We start from the raw sequence: 24,972 nt of genomic DNA, 5'->3' as shown, positions 1-24,972 counted from the left end.
GCAGAAGAAGGTGAACAGAATTTTCCAATTTTGGGGCAAACCAGCACTGGATTGGTTTGCGACCAGAAAGAACAGGAAATGCCAATATTACGCCAGCAGGTTCCCTCAACAGGGATCAAGAGGGAATGCCCTGTCCATGCGATGGTCAGGGATTTGTGCATACACTTTTCCCCAAAACCTTTGATTCCGAAAGTGGTCCCTAAATGAAGATGGAGGGCTGCAGTCTCATCCTGATTGCACCCCGTTTGCCAAGGCAATATTGGTTCCAGGAACTGCTTCTACTATCTCAGGACAATCCTATCCATCTGGTACCAACACTCACAATGTTGTCAAGGGAGAGGGATGAAATACTGCACCCAGATCCACAGTCGCTGCGCTTGCACGCATGGCTCCTGATTTCTTAGAATTCAAAGATCTGAACATCTCTCAGGACTGTTGTGAAATTCTGCCTAAATCTCGTGCCCAGAGTACAGTCAAAACTTATTGCTTAAAGTGGAAGCGATTTTGTCATTGGTGTGATGTGAATGATGTCCTCCCTATCCAAGCTCCTGTGGAACAAGTTCTTCCTTATTTATTATCCCTGGCCAAAGCTGGGCTTGTGTTTTCATCAATTAAGGTTCATCTTGCTGCGCTTTCCAGATTCAGGAAGAGTTCTAATAAACCTTTGCTCTGTTCCTCTTCGCATGTCAAACAATTTATGAAAGGACTCTTTCGAGTTTTCCCTCCGAAACGTGCACCTCCTCCAGAGTTGGAGTTAAATACAATGTTGGCTCAATTGATGAGAAGACCATTTGAACCTATCCACAAGGCTGAGCTCAAGTTTCTCACATGGAAGGTTGCTATTTTGCTAGCTCTTACATCGGCTCGAAGGGTTAGTGAAACCCAAGCTTTCACTATCTCAGAACCCATTTTGCATTTCTCTAAGGATTATGTAAGTCTCCGACAAATCCCAAATTCATCCCTAAAGTACTGTCTCAATTTCACTTAAATGAACCCGTAAAGCTTAAGTTTTCTTACCGGATCCAGACACGCCAGCGGAGAGAGAGCATTACACTCACTCGATGTTAAAAGTTGTTTAAAGTTCTATTTACAGAAGACTAAGGACATCAGGCGATCAATCAATTGTTCGTGGCCTATGGTCAAGCCACACTTAGGACTGCAGTAACAAAGGCAACAATAGCCAGATGGCTGGCTTCGACAATTCATTTCTGTCATGACAAAGCCAACAAACCTTTACAAAGAAAGTTCAAAGCACATTCTACCAGAACTATGGCAGCTTCTACTGCACTTTTTGCCGGAGTAACATTGGAAAATATCTGTCGTGCTGCGACATGGAAGAATGTCCACACGTTCACGTCACGAAACACTACTGTCTGCAATCTGCTCTGCAGGACGATGCAGCTGTAGGACAAGATGTTCTTCAACATATTTTTCACGAAGGTTAGATTTACGCATTTATCACGATATACTGCTCTGTTTCAAGTGATATATATAACTATTATATGTTTATGGCTTCGAATGTATGCATTTCCTTGTATTTATAACCTTGCCTTCCATAGGTAATGTTTCTCAACATGCATTGTATTTATTTGAAAGTGTATCTAGCTTGTTAATGTTCTAACCTTTCTGGATGCGTTTCAGGAGTTTATAAACCCTGTCTCCCACTATCCGCAAACGACATTGTTTTAGCTTACTGCTTGCTATTCTGATTCAGGCATGTGAATCTATGAAAGATACCCCAATATTGGATAAGAAAACAAATTACTTACCTGCAATTACAGTTATCAAGTATTGGTATCTTTCATAGATTCACATGCACCCACCCTCCTCCCGGGCGACAGTTCTTTGGTTGGGATCCCTATTTCCCACTTGTGCTAAGAAAAACTGAGAGAACTGCCTCTGCTGGAAAGATTCTAGAGGGTGCTGGTAGCTGATTGGTTGGAACTATTTTTTAGTTCTTTTCATTTAATGTAGGCTACTAAGTTTTAGTCCTTTAGGCTTTCTTTTAGCCTACTTCTATTATTTACTTAGGCACTGCTTTTGTATTTTACCGTGGGACTCCTGCCTCGGCGACCGGGAATGATTCAGGCATGTGAATCTATGAAAGATACCCATACTGGATAACTGTAGTTTCAGGTAAGTAACTTGTTTTGTTACACAGTATCACTTTTGCACAGACTTTTGCTCACTTTGCATTTTATCATTTAAATTCGTTTTTACATTTATATAAGTTTTAACTTTGACATTGATATGATTGACCTACGCTGTAGATTTTGTGCTTTTTTAACACCAATGCGTGTGTATTTAACCGTTTTAAGAGTATCTATGGCTGTATGTAGAATGACGATGGTTTATTCACAAATATCAACATGGTCATATTTTACAATCTGGTTTGAATGGACATTATAGTAGTTACCATGCATTAAGTAATACATTTTAATGGTTTTCTTGACCAATAATGGTCTAGCACTTTATGTCCAATTTACTGTTAAGTTCATTATTTTGAACTTGTTTATTGTTCGTTTCCATCTGTCCTCTATGTGTATTTACAATATTGTTTAAGTACACTGCCCTAATTCACAGACTCTAACATTATTCAACTTTGGATTGCATATTTGCATACAATCTAGCGTCTCTGGTAAACTTTTACAGTCATGTTTGTTAAGGTAACAACTAAAAATACATATAAGCATTTCACACTTTTTTAGCATATTTGCACTATATCAGTCATTTTGAGATTTTGCGTATTTGCACATTTATTTATATCTGGAGTCTACATGCACTAGCATTAAATGTTGCACTCAGGAATTGCTACTTTCCAGTGTGAAATGTACATTTTGCGTATTTGCACATTTGAGCTGTTGTTTATTTCAGGTCATGATGACTGCTAGGCTGATTTTCCTTTCAAAATATGCATTTATAATTGGTTTTGAGATCTTTAACAAATTTGTGTAGCTCTTTATTTTCATTTATTAATTAGGATGGGATCATCTTATGTATGCTCCAGTCTGTTCTTCATTTTTAGGTCTCGACTATTCTTTCCCGCAGGGATAAATAGACGAGAGTATAGTAGGCAAAACAAGCTCTTGAACCATTGCGGATTTAGTACAGTTCATGTGAACACAATCACGCGCATTCTCCCCACAGGCATTTTTTTCAAGAGCTTTCATTGGCTCTTCACTTTGTGCACGCTGCATTCAGCTGCCCAGTCATCCCACCCACTGCCTCTCCAGCGCGCCAACACGCAGACCACAGCCTCTCTTCCATTCAGCTGCCTATTCATCCCACCCTCTCCCTCTCCAGCGCGCGCCTTGCTCTCCATTTGTTTACAAACGCCAACACTCAGCCCACAGACTCTCTCCCCAACGCGCGCCATTCTTTGTTGCCACGTGACACAAGCCCTCCTCCCTATCTTCTTTGTTACAGTTGCAGGCAGTCCACTCCCTCCCTCCTTTCCTGTGCACGCCTCGCTCTCCACAACATCAGTGCACACTTTTCCACCAGGCACACAACCTTCAAATATGGAAGACACATACACTTTTCATCCTTCTGAGGTCGAAAACATGAGCCCGTTGCATTGACACACACTGCTCTCACACACACAAGTTACTGTCACACACACAATGCTCTCTTACACACAGACTGCTTACACACACAGGCAATAGTCACACAAAGGCACTGTTCACACACAGTCACTGCTTGCACACACAGACACTGCTCACACACATAGACGCTGCTCACACACACAGGCACTTCACACATACACTGGCACTGCTCACACACACCGGCACTGCTCACACACACCGGCACTGCTCACACACACACAGGCACTGCTCACACACACACAGGCACTGCTCACACGCACCCCTGTGTCTCCCAAAAAATTTCAGTTTACCCAGCACGCATTCTGCGCTTTCAAACTTACAATATGCCACGCCCATTCCCTTTTCATCCTTCTGAGGTCGATAACATGAGCCCCGTTAATTCGGCAACAAAAAAAAATCAATATTCACAGCGCCACAAGCATATCTCAGCACACTTGACGCATTTCACACAAACAAAACACACACACGCCTTGCGCCTATCTCTCCTTTGCAGCTGGGAACAACTATATATACTTTTAGAAAACAATGGACTACACATACTGTATCTGTCACACCGCACCCGCTTTGAAAACAAACCTTTTCATTTTAGCCAGCACGCATTCTACGCTTTCAACCTTCAAATATGGAAGACACATACACTTTTCATGCTTCTGAAGTCGATAACATGAGCCCCGTTGCATTGACACACACTGCTCTCACACACAGTAGTTACTATCACACACACACGGTACTTTCATATACACAGGCTGCTCACACACACAGGCAATGTGCACACACAGGCACTGTTCTCACACACAGGCACTTCACACACACACCGGCACTGCGCACACACACCGGCACTGCGCACACAAAAAGCCAAGGGTGCGAGGGAAAACGTATAAATAGGAATGCTTTTCAAAGAAATTTGCACTTGTTTTACAATACATAGAAGAGTATCCTTTTGTTTAGAATGAGAAAGCTTCCGTGCCCCTACTAAAAAACTTAGTGCCACTCTTCTTCAGACTCTCAGTTCTCTGCTGCCGCAGAGTACTGCAGAGCTCAGCTACCGGTGAGCTATACATTTATTTGCACGCCTGAATGTTACTTTTATATTTGTATGCCATAAAGCGAGCAACAACCATGTATGTTCTATTATAAAATCTCACTTCCCTACTAGGACTCATTGAATGCTTTTAGGCTTAGGGATTTTTTACACTTTTGAGGACAGCAATGCCTTTAGACCCACTCCGGTTTGTATGAGCAACCTTGGCATAAAGGTTGGATTCAAAACACTTCACAGATTAACATAGCCTAAATCAATATAAACGACACCTACAAAAATAAATTTACCTCAAACAAAGAAAAACAAAGAATTAAGGTTGTTGCATACCGATAGTGCGTAAATTCATCTCACCCTTCATTAATAAAAATCATTGTAAACACAAAGAAAGAATAAAGCGAAAGAAAGACAGTGAATATAATACAACCGTTCGATCAAACTCATACATTCTCAATAAAAACAGTATTACAAAAAAATGTCGGGAGTACATCAAATACAATAAATACATTGCAATATATTCAGTAACAACAACATGAACACATATCACATAAAAAATTAAAAATGTTCCTTAGCTATACAATAAGTACATCTGCAAATCCAGATACAGTCAGAATACACAAAGGTAATAAAACATTATAAACACATTATAAACGTACAATAAATATAAACCCAATAAATACTACATGCCCAAAAACAAAATAAAAATATTACAATTAAAACTTACCTGTCAAACGACGCTGCAACAACACAGGAAACACGACACACCTTTCACACACGACTGTTCTCGAAGATCTGGGAATTTCCCCGATGACGCACAACAATCGCAACGCTACGTAACAAAATATCGCAATGAGATTGGGTAAAATAAACGTCAATCAAAAAAAAAATGGAAACTAAAAAAGGACTAGAACGCTAACATAAAAACGTAGTTAGCGTTTAGGAACAAAATTTCGTCTGCCATTTTTAAATTAAAAAGTACATCACACACACACCGGCACTGCGCACACACACCGTCACTGCGCACACACACAGCCAAGGGTGCCAGGGAAAACGTGTAAATAGGGATGGTTTTCAAAGAAATTTGCACTTGTTTTTCAATACTTATAAGATTATCCTTTTGGTTAAAATGAGAAGGCTTCCATGCCCCTACTACAAAACATAGTGCCACTCTTCTTCAGACTGTCAGTTTACACACAGGCACTGTTCAAACACAGTCACTGCTCGCACGCACAGACACTGCTAACACACACAGACGCTGCTCACACACACAGGCACTTCACACACACTCAGTTTACACAGCACGCATTCTGCGCTTTCAAACTTAAAATATGGAAGACCCATACACTTATACACTTTTCATCCTTCTTTGGTCGATAACATGAGCCCCGTAAATTCAGCATCAAAAAAAAAATATTCAAAGCGCCACAAGTATATCTCAGAACACATTTAAGGCATTTCACACAAAAAAAACACACACATGCCTCTCGCCTATCTCTCCTTTGCAGCTGGGAACAACTATATATACTTTTAGAAAACAATGGACTACACATGCTGTCTCTGTCACACCGCGCCCCCTTTGAAAACAAACCTTTTAGTTTTAGCCAGCAGGCATTCTGCGCTTTCAACCTTCAAATATGGAAGACACATACACTTTTCATGCTTCTGAGGTCGATAACATGAATGGATTATATGGATTATAGTACGCACATCTGCGTGTTAGCACAAAGTACACCAGCGCAAAAAACAAAAGCTATAGGTGTCACATTTGCAAAAGTTAAAACTATTTGCATTGTAAATGACAAAGCAATTTATTTTGCTAATTCAAAAAACAAAACCTAAATAAATAATTTGTCATTTACAATACCTACAGCTCAAACTTAACTAATGCGAGACCTATTGCATTGCAAATGCTTGTTATTTACGTGGCCATGTTGTTTTCAGAGCCATTAGTGCACATTTTGTTATTTATTTGGTTTCCTGCTTACGTGGCGCATCATGTGATCAAGCTCACTTGTGGCGAGCGAAACGCATCATGACAGGCACTATGCCTGCATATTTATGGATAACTTTTGAATAAAATCTACACTGCTTTATTCACAACATTGGAGTTGCTTGGAGTCTTCTTGAAGTCTTCCTTGGAGATTGTTGAGGTCTGTGCCTGAGTGTACTGCCAGGATCGGCAGGTAGGAAGTTTGTGCATGAATTTATATATATATATATATGGTCATGTGATCAAGGTGCTGTTTGCACCGAAACGCGTCATGGCGGAGTGGTGATGAGGATTGTACTTAAATAAAACTTACCACATCCACAGAAATCGGGTTTGCCTCGTCTATCTTGCTGCTGCATACTGTGGCCACGGACGTTCTATGCCGAAAATATATATATATATATATATATATATATATATATATATATATATATATATATTGAAAAAAACGTAGGTTTCAGGGGCGTTATAGTTAGTTTGACATTTCACTCGTACAAAACCATTGAAATTCCTCTGTTATAGTTAGTTCAGCTAAGTATAACTTGCGGGCCCGCATTGCACTGCTGATGACGTCACATATGACATCACTGATGACATCATCCAGTGAATGTGTGTTTTTTCTGAAAATTAAATATGTTTTATATATGTATATCTCAAGGTCGATGGAAGAATAAATGGGTATATAAGTGTCTAAATGGATGATTTTTTTTTGTTGAAAAATTTATTGTATAACTGTCTGATTATGGGTATCTTAGTGAATACATGGGTTAGTGAGTAATGTTTAAATATATAAATATCTGTTTCCGTCTCTCACTTTGTGTATTAGTGGCTGCATGGGTTGGTGAGTAGCTACATGAGTGTCTATATAGGTTATTAGTTGTTTTTTTGAGTAGAAGTATGAGTGTCCGAGTGTCTGTATGGTTCGGTGGGGGGTATTACGTAGTGCATAGATGCATGAATGAGTGACTCACTGTTTGTATGTGTTGAAGACAGCATGGGTGCAGGACTATATGGGTCGATGAGCATGTGTATAGGTGTGTAAGTGAGTGAATGACTGTCTCATAGTGTCTTTATGAGTAACTACATATGTTTGAAACTAGTATATGTATGTATTGGTGTATATAAGTGAGTATATGTGAGAGTGAGAGATTGGAAGAGTTCCTTTATAAGTTAGTCTGTGTTTCTATAAGTGATTGCTTAAGAGAGTAAGTATGTGTAAGTTTCTGTAGCAGTAAGTGTGGTGGTGTGTGTATAACTGTATATGCAATTTAATGGATGTTTGATACTTTGCATGTTTGACTGTGTGTGAGTAACTCTATGGATGACTGTCATTGTGTAACTGGATGTATAGGTGTATGAGTACATATGACGAGTGAGTACATGTATGAGGGACTGTATAGGACTGTTAGTGAATGAGTGGATGTGTGTGTGTAGATCTTGGAATTACTAAATAGATGTGTTGTAGGTGGTATTGGTATGTCCATTGTTTTGAAAATTGTATTTTCTATTTTTGAGTGTGTGTATCAAAGGTTATATTAGGGTGAGAGGAGGTCTGCCACTCTATCACAAGGATGATGCCATCAGTGATATCATCAGTAATGTCAATTGAGATGTCATGAGTGATGTCATGAATGATGTCACTGACCATGTCATGAGTGATGTAATATGTGACTTCATCAGCAGTGCATTGCAGGCAAACGAGTTATAGTTAGCTAAACTAACTATAACGGTGGAATTTCAATGGTTTTGTACAAGTGTCCAACTAACTATAACGCCCCTGAAACCTATGTTTTTTTCAGTGAATTTCTACGTTTAAAAAAAATGCTAATTCCTAACTATAACGTGCCTGAAACCTATGGTTTTTCAGTGTATTTTAAAGGTTTTTTAAATGCTAGTTTCTACCAATGCCTACAGAGGTATGACATGTGAAGAAAGAAGAAGAAACGCACAAAGAAGCAAAAGAAATGCAGAAAGAAGCAACAGAAGTCCTCCAAGACGAAGAAAAGTGCAGGAATGTAAATGTAAATGTAAATGTACAGGAATTTATATAGCGCAAATCACCGAGCGGTTTCTAAGCGCTTGCTTAGGGAACCCGTCCTGGTATTCCCCTGTGAGATAACCCCGGCAGGGTATCCGCAAGGTGAAAGCCAGGCATCCCTCCGCGAGGGGCCGTTGTGGAGATTAAGCAAGCTATTGCCCAGAGTCGCAGAGTGTGAACCCTTGAATCGAGTAGGCACCGGAGCGAGAATTGTCGAGTCCATGGACATTTGTAGGACTCAAGACCCCGCCGAGCCGGGAATTGAACCCTGGTCCTGGGCTGACCTCTGCTTCCAGGTCTGCCTCCTCTAACCAGTGAGCCACACTTCTCCACAAGAAGCAAGACGTGCAGAAAGAACAAACAGAGGAGCAGAAAGAGGCCTTGTTGCAAAATCATCCTGTACCCTCAACTTTTTCAGCTGGGTACTGGTGGTAATTGACTCTTACTAATCAGTCCCAGATCCAGTGCTATGCTAAAAGACACATGAGGGCCTATTAGGATGATGGGCGGACTTTGTCCGCCCGTCATCCTACTGGGGTTTGGGACCACCCGCCATAAGGGCGGGGGTCCCGTGGAGAGCATTAGGATGTGCCCGCCATAGTGGCGGGCACATACTGCATTTTTAGCATTGTGGCGGGCGGTGCTCTCAGCACCGCCCGCCACAATGCTAAAAATGCATCAATGCATTTGCATAGACAAAGCGGCAGGCACCGCGCGATGCCTGCCGCTTTGTTTATGCAAATGCAGGTGGGTACCACAGGTACCCCCGTGTGCACCCCCCACCTCTCCTTCACTCTGGGGGCCCGCAGTGAAGAGGCATCTAAACAAGCCCATCATATCATCTCATAGACACCGCCACCATATTAAACCTTTTCCGCCCCAGCCGCAAGGTGACCGGGGTGGAGAGGCGGCGGTCCCGCGGCCATCCTAATATGGCGGGGGAATTTAGGTGCAGATGGCGGGCAGATTGCCCCTGCTCCTGGCAGGGTCAATCTGCCCGCCATCCTAATGGGCCCCTTAGAATACAGTTAAAACACCTACATACACTAGGGAACACTATGCGCCGGGGTACCCCTGTGATTATCATGGCCTCGTCTGTAAGCCCCTAGTACATAACAGGGCAGGGGGCAGGGGGATTAAAACTACCTCTTAAAAAGCACCACAGGACGCGTTTGCACACTGGTGAAGGGAGGGGGGCCTGAGGTGATGTGTGCCAACGCACCCTGTGGGTGTGTTAACTTGGGGGATAAAGTCCCCTTGAATCCTGAGTGTTCCTTGGGTCCAACTAGCCCACCAGGTATCTCCAGGTAGCACCACAGAGCTGTGTTGCAGAGAGGTGTTAAAAGGGGTACAGCCTGGACCACCTCTCTGCAACGCAGTGCAATGGCACTTACTGGATGCACCTGGTGGGCTAGTTGGCCTCCAGGGGCCCTCCGGATTGAAGGGGAAATGTTTCCCCAGCTTAAAACGCGCCACAGGGCGTGTTTGCGCATGTCACCTCAGGCCCCGTTCCCTCCCTTCGCCACTGTGTAAACGCGCCATGTGGCCGTTTTAAGTTGGGCGATTAAGTCCCCTTGAATCCTGAGGGTCCCTAGGCTCAAACTAGCCCACTAGGTACCTCCAGTAAGCGCCACAGAGCTGCGTTGCAGAGAGGTATAAAAAGGGGTGTGGCCTCTGAACACCTCTCTGCAACGCAGCTCCCTGGTGCATACTGGAGGTACCTGGTGGGCTAGTTGGTCCTCAGTTACCCTCCAGTATTGAAGAGGAATTAATTCCCCAACTTACAACTCGCCAGGGGGTGCGTTTGCACAATGGTGAAGAAAGGGGGCGGGCCTGAGGTGACATGTCTGCAAACACGCCCTTTGGTGCGTTTAAAGTTGGGGAATTAATTCCTCTTCAAGCCTGAGGGTCCCTGGAGGCCAACTAGCCCACCAGGTACCTCCAGAATGCACCAGAGAGCTGTGTTGCATAGAGGTGTTCAGAGGCCACGCCCCTTTTTGCAACACTTTGCAACGCAGCTCCGTGGTGCTTACTGGAGGTACCTGGTGGGCTATCTTCGAATCGCCCATTGATTTAACTTGCTGGTTTGCCCTGCTGAAGGAGATCGGACTTCCATAAAATGTTCTACTTCGGAATGTAGAGGGCTCCATCAGGATCAATGCTAAGCGGCAACCCATCCATGTTGAGGCCTTTCTGGGCACAGACTTTGGACTTCACCAACTCTGTACTTTCCCACCCTTACCGATGACCGCACCGGTACCCTCTCTTCAGCAACGTGCCATCGTCGAGCCCTGCTTCAATTGTACCTTGAAACTTGATGCGCTGAAGACTCGTCGACAACTACTTTTGCTCCAGTAAAGTTTTTAAGTCGGAAGGTAATATTTCCAGTGAGGCGAACCTGGTCCTTGGCCAGTGATACTTTGCAGTCCGCCAGAACTTTTGACTTTGACCTTGTCTGGCACAACCAGATGACAGTGGTGTGATTTTATTTATTACAGTTTACTCTATTTTGTTAAATTAGTTTGGGATGTTTCTTGTGTTGTGTTTTAGCTACATTACTGGCTGGGTAATGCATATATATTTTACACATTGTCTCTAAGTTATTCCTGACTACTTGTGTGCCAAGCTACCAAAGGGTTAACCACAGGTTTACTTAGTGACTTTTGTGGTTCACCCTGACAAGGACTGTGATTATTATTTGAGATGGGTTCTCACCCCCTCAATTAACACTCCAATTTCTTACATCTGGTCAATCCATTTCAGCTTAGGCACTAACGTTCACTATTCTTTTGCTTATGTTTTGTGCGTTTGGACTGTTTGGAGTTTAGCAAAACTTAAACATTGTTGCTGTCCACTTACCTCTGCACTCCTCCCTCACTTAAGGCTGGCTTCGACATCCTTGCACTTTATCATGCTTTGTCTCTGGATAATTCTATCTGCTATTGACATATATAATTATTTTGGAGACAGCCTTGGCTCCTTAGTTATCAAATGCCCTTCTCTGGTTTTATGTATGAACAGGCCATCTATTAAATGTAAGCAGCCAGGGTTCCTGGATCACCCTGTACTACTGCATCGATTGGCATTGGTGGCTGGTGTGTTAAAATCATTTTAATGGTTCTCTTTGTGTCTGGTATCTTTTTCACTTCTTCGAGCAGTCACTGGATGCTGGGCAATTCAGAAGGAAGCGATTGCCTCCCAGAGTCCTGGGCACTATTACACTGCTCATTGTGATGCAAGTATTCCTTTTGGTGTCTTCACTCTTCAAAGAGTAGTGTTGTTTAGCAGTAAGTGCATGAAGAATGACACTTTGAGGGTATGCGCTGTGACAAAAGTAACAAAGCTGATAAAGGTGACTTTATACGGATCGGTATGTTTTTAGAAACGGTTTAACCTAATTCACAATAGCAAATCACAAAAGTGAAAATTTAAGATTAACACACAAAAAAGCAAGGCCATAGAATGTTCTTTGTCCGAGTTATGATCCCACACAGTTTTTTCATAGCTAGAGTGCTGTGTTACTTCCAAACTGTTGGGGTTACACCCAGAGAATCTCCTTAGCCCCTACAAGGAAACTACTAATTTTTTGGAAAATAAAGGAAAACTGGCAGGTGTCAGTACACACTTCTTTCTACTGAATCCTGTTGTGTGTGATGGTAATTAGTCATGACGTTACAAATTGGTGCCGAGCGACGAATGACCCATGGTTTGCCGATATTGATGAGGATTGGTAAGAGTGTGTGTACTGCTGGATTAATATTGCTACACAGATGTTCTAGTTCTCTTACACATTTTCTCATCATTGCTTCGCGGCAAAAGTGAATAAAAATTAACGTACAACGCTGTAAGCCTTTCAGCACAGGATATAAAGCCGCTGATAGTCTCGAGCTCCCGCATGTTTGAAGAAGCAAACTACTCAAGATAGAAGAAAGTCTGCAGCAACTGCCATCTTTTAATTTGCCACAAAATAACACAAGATTAACAAAATCACAGCGGCCTTCTTTAAGTCTGGCAACTCACAAAGATTGACATTGGGCTAGCCATTAAGTCAGGCAAACCGTAAAATAACCCACAAAAACAACTATATTTTCATTAACCAAAAACAGATTTTGAATAAAATTGCAACAAAGAAACAAATGATCGATTTTTAATAAAAAACAGAGAAATGTGTTATGAAGAAATAAGCCGTGAAACTACAATAAACATGGATACAGAAGTGTATATTGATGAAGAAAATATAGAATATGTTTTAAGTATGATTTTTCTAAGGCCTTAACCATTTGATATATCAGACTAACAAACCATTGCACAAAGATGGGAAAGAGGGAGATTTGAACATTTCAATTTAGTGGGTGATGCTACAGAGGATGTATTAGTAACATTTTGAAAGCAAGAAAAACACATATAAAGGACTCATGAATTGCCTCAATGACACTTTTAATCCAAAAATAAATTTCGATTTTGAAAGATACATTTTTAACATGGCTTGTCAAGCAGAAAGTAAATCCGAAGGCATGGAGCCGGACGGCATCATCGAGAGTAACTGGAATGAAATTGTCGACAGTTTCAATGACATGAGTTTATCGGAGTCTCTTCTCCGAGGAATCTATGCCTATGGTTTTGAGAAACCTTCCGCCATCCAGCAGCGGGCCATTCTTCCTTGTATCAAGGGGTATGATATAATTGCACAGGCCCAGTCTGGTACTGGGAAGACTGCCACATTTGCCATCTCTGTTCTTCCGCAGTTTGAGCTGGACCTGAAGGCTACCCAAGCCATGGTCCTGGCGCCTACCCGCGAGTTGGCCCAACAGATCTAAAAAGTGGTAATGGCTCTAGGAGACTACATGGGGGCTTCCTGCCACGCCTGTATCGGGGGCACCAACGTGAGGGCTGAAGTGCAGAAGCTGCAGTCGGAAGCCCCCCACATTATTTTATGCACCCCTGGGCGCGTGTTTGACATGATTAATTCACTATACCTACCCCCCAAATGCATCAAGATGTTTGTGCTCGACGAAGCGGATGAGATGTTGAGTCGTGGGTTTAAGGACCAGTTCTATGACATCTTTCAGAAGCTGAGCAGCAACTCGCAGGTAGTGCTCTTGTCTGCCACCATGCCCGACGACGTCTTGGAGGTGACCAAAAAGTTCATGCGAGACCCCATCCGTATCATGATGAAAAAGGAGGAGCTGACCCTTGAGGGTATCCGACAGTTCTATGTCAATGTGGAGCGAGAGGAGTGGAAATTGGACACCTTGTGTGATCTTTACAAAACATTGACAATCACCCAAGCTGGCATCTTCATCAACACACAAAGGAAGGTGGACTTGCTGACTGAGAAGATGCACACTAGTGACTTCACAGTCTCCGCTCTGCATGGAGATATGGACCAAAAAAAGCGAGACGTAATTATGCGTGAATTCCCATCCGGCTCCAGTCGAGTGCTCATCACTACAGATTTGTTGGCCAGAGGCATTGACATGCAGCAAGTCTCCTTGGTCATCAACTATGACCTGCCAACGAACCGGGGGAAATACATTCACCGAATCGGACGAGGTGGGCGCTTCGGTAGGAAAGGTGTGGCCATCAACATGGTGACAGAAGAGAACAAGCGAACCCTGAGACTTTCTACAACACCGCCATTGGGGAGATGCCCATGAACATGGACGATCTGATTTAAGCCTCCTCTGCGAGGAGGGCTTGCATGCTGGACCACCGAGCAAAGGAGAGGAGGAAAAGAACCCGGAAGTCTTTCTAGCATGCCTTGTTCATGTTGGGGCTATTTGGAGTAAATTTTTGTTCTTTTGATTTGAATAAATATTTCGAAAGGCAAAAAAAAAAAAAGAAATTGTTGGAACTGATTTGCAGATACTACTACAAATGGCTTGAACTGTCTTTCAAGCAAAAAAAAGTGTTAACAACATAGAGCAAGAAAAAATGAAAACAATGGAGCACATTTGACAAATTACTAGAAAATACTCTTAAAACCTCAACACAAAGAGAAAAAGTTGTCTTGCTGATGTAGAATGCAGATCCAGAGAATGTGGAATGCTAAATCATTTTTCAAGTGTATGCAGATTCAAACGTGCTAGGAAAGAAAACAGCAAAGGGTGGAACAAACCAACATAGGGAAATGTTTAAATGTAAGATAAATTGAAAGACTTGAAAATTACTATATTGATAAATCTGAACAGTCAGAACTGATGGACATAATGCATGATGAAACCAAGTTTAAGCAAATTAACTTAAAAGAAAATATCGAGAAAACCTGTTGACATAATGGATAGGTCTCCAAAAGTTCCCTTTGTCTTTAATAGTGGAGCAACTTGTAATTTGATGTGCATCATGAGTATCACAAAAAATGCAAAAAAGCCACTACTAACACCATCAATGTCCGTGTTTTCCAGCGGGGAGCCAAACATCCTCGAAAAATGGACCGAACTTTTCTATATGGAAACATATCTAGCATGGAAGAAATAAATAGTCTCAAAGGTGAATTTCCTATTCCTTGTTTATTGAGTAATGCTACTGTTCAAATTAGGGGTTTATTAGCAATAACTTGTCACAGTTCAACATAACATCCTGTTCTAAAGAAATTCCCACCATTTTTTGAAGGGCTATGAGAATTAAAAGACAAAACAATCGCATTATATATTTATGAAGCAGTGATGGGATATATTGGTTTAAAGGTACCTTCTCAGATGCAAAACCTCTCCATGGCTGAAGATTTCTACTGTGGTGGAAGAAGAAGATGGTGAGATGGGAGGGCAATTTCGTTACTCTCAGATCCATCCTCTTTTTTTTTTTTACAGAGTTTTATATAGTGCGAACTTGACCTGAAGGTATCGGATATCAGAGCGCTTTACATAGCACCAGTTGCGTTACATGAAGACACAATCATTTTTTGTTAGGCATGGGGAGATTAAGTGATTTGCCTAGAATCACAGGATGTTCTGCGTCTTTGGCGAGACTCGAACCCAGTTCCCTAGATTCGAGGTCGACCGCCCTAGCCGTTAGGCCAACTCCTCTCCTGTAATTAGTGAGACTGCAGGTGGGTGTTAAAAGCAGTTGTGGGTGGTTTTGGTGGTGGGTGGGTGGAGAGAAAGGCAGTGGTTTAAAGTTCGGCATTAGCGAGCTTACCTTGGTCGAGTAATGAAATTAGAGGGTCCTGAAGACTAGAACAGTCACTGGGGTCCGAAGTACGGTAGACGACGTGATAGGGACACGCCTAGCGCTGAAACGGGATTCACACCCCTCCCTCCCCCCCAGTAACTCTCCGCCCCCCCCCCCCACAATTACGTATGTAGTAATATATGGGTACAGTGGTCTACCCGATCGGTACAAAGGTTCAATTTGCCTTACCAAGGAGAGCATACTATAACATGACCACACTTGTTACAAATTATTCCTGACATATGAGCACCTGCATGTACGGTTCAAGGCTGTTCTTTTTTTCTTCATTATTTAGTTTTTTGTTAATTAGTGATTTCCTTGGCACATTTCATGTATGGAGTTGACAGTGCACCCCACAGCACTCCCCACCAATTAGCAGGCTTCAGGGAATAATAAGGGGAAAAGACACGAGCAGGCACACTTCTATCATGAGAAATAGATGGGCTAGAACAGATCAGAGCTCTTACGAGGTAGGTGGGGGTGTGCAGTTGATTAAAAGATAATTTTATAACCACATACACTGTGTGCCATTTACTTAATAAATGAGATGCAATATATAGTTTGTAATACACAGTAAATGTCCAAGGGGGAAGAACTTTGTAAGCCGTACGCCACTTTTTTATGTCATTCAATATTTACAGTACAATGTCATGCATGGTTATAAACTACCAATAAAAATATTTTCAACAAACAAAACAGTCACTGGTGTCCTTTCTAGAGTCCTTGGTTATGGTTTGGACCTGGAAGCCTTAAATAAGGAAGTAATGTTGTATACAAACTTCCCCGCACAAATTAGGGGTGTGTGGGCGGAAGTGCTTGATATTCTGCGGTCGGTCATCTTAATAAGGTCATTTAAAAAAAAAATATGTTTTTATTGCAGACAATATAAAAGTTACATGTAATCACATTCCATAGTTCCAAACCCAGTGGCTACTACGTACCAAACTCGTAGAATCTCGTCCCACAGCCTGTGTGCCCACATCCCGGAGGCCGGGCGGCGTTAACCATGAGAAATTAAAGGACTTAAAGCAAGAGTCAATCGCAGCCATCTAGTAGGAAGACCTCATGTCCGCTTTTCCATTTGTGAACAACCCCTCTCAAGAAACCCCCCCCCCCCAACAACCCCATCTCGCAATCAACCTTAAGAAACGATCATGAGCGACTAGAAGCGCCTTAACACACCTTTCCATGTCACTTCTCCCCCCAATCTTGTGAACCCTCCGGCGGGTGACTATGCCCGTCAGGAAAACCCCTATCTCAGTGTCAAGTGGAAAGTCCTCCGAAATATTCCTCTGGAGTGTCCCTCGCCAACCTTACGATATTGTATGCTGTGTCCTGAGGGTTCTTTCTACAGTGTTCACTAGGGGGTGCTGCTGCACAATCTGCAGTTCCTTAGTGCTCCTGACTGGGCCTCCCCACTCTCACCCACCCTCCTCAATGTCCCACCACTTCCGCGTGCCATCTCAGTCAGTCTTCTAGAGCTATGTGCCAGGAGCGTTAAGTGTTTAGGAGTGCGAAGCGTCCTGGATGCGTCGGAGGGGCTCCCTTTCACTATCCTGCTCCTCCCCCTTGTCATGTGTCTCTAGTTCCCTTAGGGCTTGTACTAACACCTCCCACGCCGTCGCTGCGTCCAATGCTTTGTCGTCCTGACGCCTACGAGCCATCTGATATCTAAGGGAGCTTTCACAGGCAGCCCATTTCAGGAATTCATTCATCCATCGTCTGTACGAAGGACCAGCCCTCGCCTTCCAATGTCGAGTAATTTTGCGCTTAGCTAATTGGCCCATGTCAATAAATTTGCTGGTATTTTTGTGTTTGGGGGTGTGTGGGAACCAATTTAGGACACTGATAGCCATGTCAAACTGCAACTGTCTTACCGTCACCTCGTTCAGCGTGTCTCCTATCGCCTTCCAGTAGTCTCCCAGCATTGGACAAGTCCACAGCATGTGGTCTAGTTCGACCCCCTCTCTAGTGCACCTAGGGCACGCTGCCTCATTCACTCCAAAATACTTACGAATTTTCCCTGGTGTTAAATACGCTCTGTGCAGTATGAAAAAGTGCACTAGTTGGAAGCTCGCGTTCCTAGTGCTCGTACGGGATCGTCGCATTATCTGCTCCCAAGCCGTCTCTGGGATCTCCTTTCCTATATCTGCTTCCCACTTGTGTTTCAACCCGGTCAAAGGTGGCAAGTTTTCTCGGAGCATTCTAGCATAGAGACATGTGACCGCTTTGTATGTACCTGCCGCCATCATGGCATATTGGCATGCCATAGACTATGTGGGTTCCAGTAATCCCTCCTTCCAGTGCGCCTGCATGGCTCTAGTGATCGCGGCATGCAATAAGAATCCCCCCCTCGGTAGGTCGAACCTTTCCTGGAGCATCTGGTAAGGCAGCAGCGCCCCGTCCTCGTACAAATCTCCTACAATGTGCAGTCCCGCCTCTTCCCAGGCCTGCAGCTGCGACCAGTCCCCACCATGCGGTAACGCAGTCACCATTCCGATAGGTATTTCCGGCGCGTACGGGTGACGCACTCCCGCCAGGCGTTGTGATCTGTTCCAGCAAAGGCGGAACGTATGTTCCTCCATGGTAAGGTCCCGCAAGTCTAGCTTCTGTTGTAGTGTAATGTAAGCCAAGACATGGCGCGGTGTGTCTCCAGCTCTGGGCCTCTAAACACTCTCGCTACTTCCTGTTTAAAGAGCTGCAACTGAGCTGCCAAATAGTAGAGTCCGAAATCCGGGACTGCAAGTCCGCCCTCCTCTTTCGGTCGAAGGAGCTTATTCTGGGCGACCCTGCATCTCCCTGCGCCCCAAAGATATGAGGATATCTGCGATTTTAACGATTTAAAAAGAGAGCCGGGTATCCATACAGGTAGTGTACGAAAATAGTACTAAAGTCGCGGCAATGCTACTATTTTTAAAAGGGAAATTCGGCCCATCCGTGCTAGTGGCAGAGTCGCCCAAAAGGCCATACTGCCCTTCAGTGCCCATATACAATGACCCACATTGCCTTCAACATGTCCATTGGTGTGTGGTGTATATATATATACCCCGAGGTATTTCAAACAGGTGGGTTCCCATTTTATCAACGGGTGTCTATCGGGCCTAACCTCCCCCTGTCGCACAGGAAACATACACGTCTTGGACCAATTAACTTTTAGGCCTGAGAGCTCTCCAAAGCGTTGAAGTAGTCTTTCCACCCAAGTCAAGGCCGCCTCCGTATTCTCGAGAAATAGTAATAGGTCGTCCGCATATAGGGATATAAGGTGTCGCCCATCCCTGCCGTCCAGCCCTCTATAGTGTCTCCCCGTCCTGATCTCTCTAGCTAGAGGTTCTATAGCGAGGACAAACAGGAGGGGGGACAATGAGCATCCTTGTCTCGTCCCGCGTGTTACCGGGTATTGGCGCGATATCAGCTTCCTCACTCGTACCCTCACCACCGCCGAGGTGTATAAGACTCTCGTCCATCGTATATACTCTTCTCCAAGCCCGAAGCACTTCAAAACATTATATAAGTAGTCCCATTCCAAGCTATCAAAAGCTTTCTCTTTTTTTACGGACAGGATCAATGGCATTTGTGCTTCGGAGTTGTCATTGCTTATAAGACGTATGAGTCTTCGAATGTTCGAAGTGGTATTGCGCGTAGGGATAAAACCCGACTGATTTTTGTGGACCAACAAGGTCATATATGGCAGTAATCGGGCCGCCAGTATACTACTAAGAATTTTGTAATCAGTCGTCAACATGGACAACGGCCTATACGAAGCCGTGCTGCTACTTTCCCTCCCTGGCTTCAACAACGGTATCACCAGCACCTCTCTCATTGATTGGGGCAAGCGGCCTGCTTCCTTGGCCTCCTTGTATACCTTCAAGAGCCTCTGCGCCAATAGATCCATATATTTACCATAGAATTCTATCGGCAGACCATCCAGCCCTGGTGTTTTGTTGCGGGCCATACGCTTTATAGCTCCCCTAATCTCCCCCAGTTTTATATCTTTCCCTAGGTCTTCCGCTTGATCGTGGTCTACTTGTGGCAAATCTAGCTCGTCCAGAAAGGCGTCCAGAGCTGGATCTCCCTTCGCCACCATGCTTTTATAAAGCTTCTTGTAGTAGCGTGTAAAGCCCTGTAGTATTTCGGCCTGAGTATGCACCATAGTACCCCCGTCCTCCTCCAAAGCCAGGAAGGGGGAGTGTCGCCGTGTGGGGTTGGCCAACCATGCTAGCAGTGTGCTCGCTTTATCTCCTTCTGCATGCACCCTCGTCGAGTAGGTCTTGTAGTTAAAGCTACGGAGTTGCTCTACTTCGACGGCTACTGCTTCCCGAGCTGTGCCGACTCTCTCTTGTAATTCAGGGTGCCCCGGCCTCGCTATTTCTACTTCTCACAGGTTTTTCTCCGCTTTATCTAAGTCTCCTAGGAGAACCTTCCGTATCCCCGCCTGCTTCCCAATACAGAGCCCTCTAATGACGACCTTGAAGGCGTCCCACTCAGTTGCCCTGGCCGCGGTAGTGCCAGCATTGTCTGCAAAATATTGCGTAATCCCTTCCTCTAGCATTGCATGAAAGAGCGGGTCATCCAAAGTGTCAGGGCGTAGCTTCCAAGTGGGAACACATGGAGTCTCAGACATCCAGTCTTAAGTGACCAATAGGGGGTTGTGATCTGAGATTGTTCTGGTGAGATATTCAGCGTGCACCACAGACGGAATCACCAATGGGGAGAATAGCATTGCATCCAGCCGAACATGCAGCTCATGTACACTAGAGAAGTAGGAGTAATCCCGATCAGTCGAGTGTCGTACGCGCCAAGCATCCACCAAATTCCAGCGTGCCTGCCATTCTAGCCTGCCCTTGGCCAACCGGTGAACCGGGGAGTCTCTAAGCGGTGGGTGAGATCTGTCCAGCGAGACGTCCGTCACCGAGTTGAAGTCACCTCCAACCCCTACCGGGCCCATCAGATAGTGTGCTAGTGTCCCCGACAGTTTCCCAAAGAAAACCAGCTGTTCTGTATTGGGTGCATATATAATGCATAATGTAATATCGCTGCCTCGCAGTTTACCCGCCACTGCCACAAATCTGCCCTCAGGGTCAATGGCCTGTCGGGTCACCTGAAATGGTATTCCGGCCCTAACCCAGATCAGTGTCCCTCTAGCGAATGCGGAATAGGTGGTATTAAACACTTGACCTCGCCATCTACGCTGCAGCGCTAGCCCCTCCGTTGCTGTAAGGTGCGTTTCTTGAAGAAATGCAATCTGGACCCCTCTGCGAGTTAAATAAGTGTGAACCTTGTGTCTTCTCACCATCGTATGGAGATACCTCACATTCCAGGTCATACATCTCACATTGTCAATATCAGCCATTGTCCCACTCCATCTCACAGCTCGCCAAACCGGCCGTCGACTCTGCTTCAGTGGTGGAACCTGCCCAACATTTCCCCTGCAGCCCTTTCCCTCCCAACCCCCCAACAACAAATACTAGCATTCGCCTAAGAGGAACATCCCCAACAATTACCCCCCTCCCCCCCAGAACAGGACCCAACAGCAACCCATCAGACCCCGTCCAAACTGCCATTCAACTCTAACTCCCGCCTATCCTGCAGGGGCCTTAAGGGCCTCAAGGGGATGGCTCCAGACCGACAGGCAGCCGCGCCAACCCGCCACCCTCGCCCCCAGAATCCCTCATAAAGGGCTTGCGGCAGTCCCGTTTGTGTTAGCAAACCCCGCCTTTCCACCCCCATCAAACCCCAACAGTCATTGCAAATACAAAGTTCTGAGGTCTCACGTGTCAGGCATCTAGGATTTCTTCCGCCGAGTTCAGCGTCACCTTCGGTCCCCTGGCGCCTTGCGTCTCCGACAAGTCCGTCTCCGAGCCCGTGTGATTGCCTTCGGATTCTGTGCCGTGTTTCGATGGGGGCGGACTAGCGTCTGAGAGCACCACCACTGCTTGCAATGCCGCCTTCCGTTCTTCTACTGTTTGCGATGCTGATGGTGTTCGGGTGCCCCGCCGCTTTCTGCGGAGTCTCTGAGACTTTCGCACCTGCATCGATCTCTGTATCTCCTCTTCCTGATGTTGCGTGCGGTCGGTTCCCGCCTTGTAGGTTTCGACCCATGTCCAGGCTTCCTCTGGTGTGTTGAAAAAGTGAGCCGTGCCATCCAGCTTGATTCGCAATTTGGCCGGGAAGAGCAGGGAGTACTGTATTCCTTCATCTCTGAGTGCTCGTTTAACAGAAAGGAAGGAGGCTCGGAGCCGTTGTGTTTCGTAGGTGTAGTCAGGAAACAAGGTCACCTTGCTATTGTCCACTTGGTAGGGCCCCATGTCGCGGGCTTTTTGGAGCAGCAAGTCTCTATCTTTGTAGTGGAGCAGCTTTGCTATAACCGGCCTAGGTGGCTGGCCCGGTCTAGGAGGCCTAGCAGGGACCCGGTGTGCCCGCTCGAGTGTGAAAAAAGGCGACAGGCCCTCCGGGGCCACTGTCGCTTTAAGCCATAATTCCAGGAAGCCGATCATGTCCCCCCTTCAATTTTTTCTGGAAGGCCGACCAAGCGGATGTTGTTACGCCTGTTCCTGTTTTCGGCGTCCTCAGCCCTCCTCTCCAGTGTCTGTATCCGAGCCAAGGCATTTTCCATCTTCACTTCTAGGGCTGAGTGTGCGGGGGCCAACTCCTGCAGCGCGACCTCGTTCTGCTTGACCCTGTCCGTCAGCTTGGCATGATCCGCGCGGAGTAGCCCCAACCCAGATGCCACTTATGCAATGTCCTGCTGCAATGCATCTCTTTTTGCCGCAATGGCCTCCAGTATGCGGTCTTGTAATTGCTGGAGGTCCGTGGGCCCCGATGTGGTAGGCTCCTGCGTCTCCGTAGTTGCGGTGCCATCTGCTTTCCCCTTAAGTTTCCCCATGTTTCAGGGCCCCTTGCAAATCCAACGTACCTCCAATGTCACCGGGGCAGCTCACGTCTGGAGGTGTAAGGGTGGACCTTGCACTGGACACACAACTCGTGGGGTACTCTCAAGTTTCGTTCTCCTGCGCAGCTCCAATGTCGGTGACTGCCAGGTATGAGCTCGCCGTTCCCTGCAAGCGCGGCTCCCGCCAGCCTCGTGGCCCAAGTTGCAGCTCCCACTTCGGGGTTCCCCCGTATTAGTCTTAGGCCTCCATCCCCTCTGTCTTCAGGAGAGGTGCCCCTCAGTAATGGCAAGCTAGTCCGTTCATCCACCTGGATGCTCCACAGCGTGCGTCGACGGGCCCACGCCCTGCGCAGGGAGACCACCAGCGGAACAAGGGATTCTTCGGGGTCCGCGTACCTGGGGCCCTCCAGTTCCTCCAATCTCCGTCACTCTTAACCCATTATCCAGCTCGATCACCAGTCTATCAGGGGGCCACTCTCTCGCCACCACGACACTCCACTGTTGCCGGGGGGCACCGCAGGAATACACCCAGCTCCCAATGGTAGGCCCCCTCTAAGCCTAGTCCCGGGAATCTTCCTCCCACAGGTGACGGTCGGCGATCTGTGCTCCAGCCCACTAGTCCATTGGTCACAGTATGGCAAGTTCAAGACAGGGCCTAGCTTGTAACTCCTCCTGCCCTTTGCCGTGGAACATCGACGGCCTCTCGGCGGGCGATCAGCTCTTGCCCAGTGCTAGCGGTCTCCACTCAGTGCCAGCGCACTCCACCGTCGTCTGCACCCGTAGTAGGCCACAATCCCACCGCTTAGCGATTCGCCGTTCCAAGGTCCCGTACACCGCAGGGCTCAGTTCCCTGGCTCTCCGTAGGTCTCCCCGCTCCGCCTACCGTCAGCCGCTTCTCCGCTCCTCGAACTCCGCCATGTTGGGGGTCACCATACACCGGGAATCCGCTTCGGGCGGGCCGCGTTTCTCCTCCGCTTCGCAGCACAGCCCGCACTCCTTCCCCATGCGGCGTTCGCACTCTCCTTTGCCCGGTCTTGTCGGAGCCACCGCTCACCAGCTAGGGTCGCCGTCCCCAGGAGCCCGATCCGCTTACGGGCGCCATTTTGTCTCTCCGCCGACCTCAGGCTCCGCTGTCCCCACGCCCTCGTTCACCAGCTTGCGGAGTGCTCGTGCTCGCATCAGGCAGCGCCGCTGCAGTCTCGGTCCCTTCTGCCGTGCAGCCGGTCACATCCGCACGGTCTGCCGCACTGGAATACAGGATAATACGGGGATCAGGCGCGGAGCTCTGAGCTCACGCCGCCATTCCTGTCGGCGTTCAAGCCACGCCCCATCTTAATAAGGTCATGGTGGTCGCCACGAGCAATGTATGCAGCAGATATATATTTTAAGTGTTGATTCATAAAATACCGGGTACCGTTCACCCCAAATATGGGGTGAACGGTACCCAGACCATACAGCATTGAAGGGTTAGAGGGTCTGTCAGTCAGAGACATATAGTGTAATGTCGGTATGACAACCGTTCACGTTCTAGGGCGGCCATGTTGGGAGTATTCTACTGGCATAAAAGGGTTGTCTGCAGTGTAAAATCTCTCCTATTCTTCTTGATAAAGATCCCCGTTTGTTAGGGTTAATCACTGGGTATGTGATGTATTTAAATGCCTTACGGTTGTTGTGAACACTTTGTATGGAGAGTATAGTTATCTTCAATCACTTAAAGGAATGCATGAGGGATGTAGAGATTAGAGCACTTTGATGCCATGGTTGGAGAAACTACGGAGTCCCATTCCGTCTTGTGGAATTCAAAGAACCTTACTTCTGTAATTTTCCTTCTAATATTTTGATGGGTAGAGGACCAGAGATCTGTAGTCTTCATAGAATTCCTGTATGTACTGGATGGTGTTATGTTTATTAACTTTGTTATACTTACGTGATTGAATGATCCTATCAGTGTCATACAGTATGTCTGGTTTCGCCTTTGATCAATCACCTATTTCTTCCAGCTTGTCTTTCATTGAAAAATAATATTTATTCACATGGTAATTTTACGAGGCACTTCTTATTAAATACATTTACTCGATATAGCATATTAGATGTTAAGAGTTTAAGTGACAGCATGACATAGATTATGAGCATCAAAGTCAGTGGTGTCTCTTCATGTTGGGTCGTGAAAATAGATATTCTAATGGAATTTCCTTCTCATATATATATTATCTGATATGTTAATCTTTGTTGCTGCCGTAG

General features: G+C 45.6%; 1 protein-coding gene and 1 pseudogene across 2 annotated transcripts in view; both read left to right on the top strand.

Annotated features, from left to right (window-relative positions):
• The window catches only part of SLC39A11 (solute carrier family 39 member 11), a 2,411,801-nt gene that overhangs the window by 64,176 nt on the left and 2,322,653 nt on the right, over positions 1-24,972 (top strand). The window lies entirely within an intron of this gene.
• On the top strand, positions 13,154-14,477 carry LOC147702362 (eukaryotic initiation factor 4A-I pseudogene; annotated as a pseudogene).

Source organism: Lissotriton vulgaris, chromosome 7, assembly GCF_964263255.1.
Source record: "Lissotriton vulgaris chromosome 7, aLisVul1.2, whole genome shotgun sequence".
Taxonomy (NCBI): Eukaryota; Metazoa; Chordata; class Amphibia; order Caudata; family Salamandridae; genus Lissotriton; species Lissotriton vulgaris.
The sequence above is the reverse complement of the archived record's forward strand: the minus strand, read 5'-3'. Positions and strand labels throughout refer to the sequence as shown.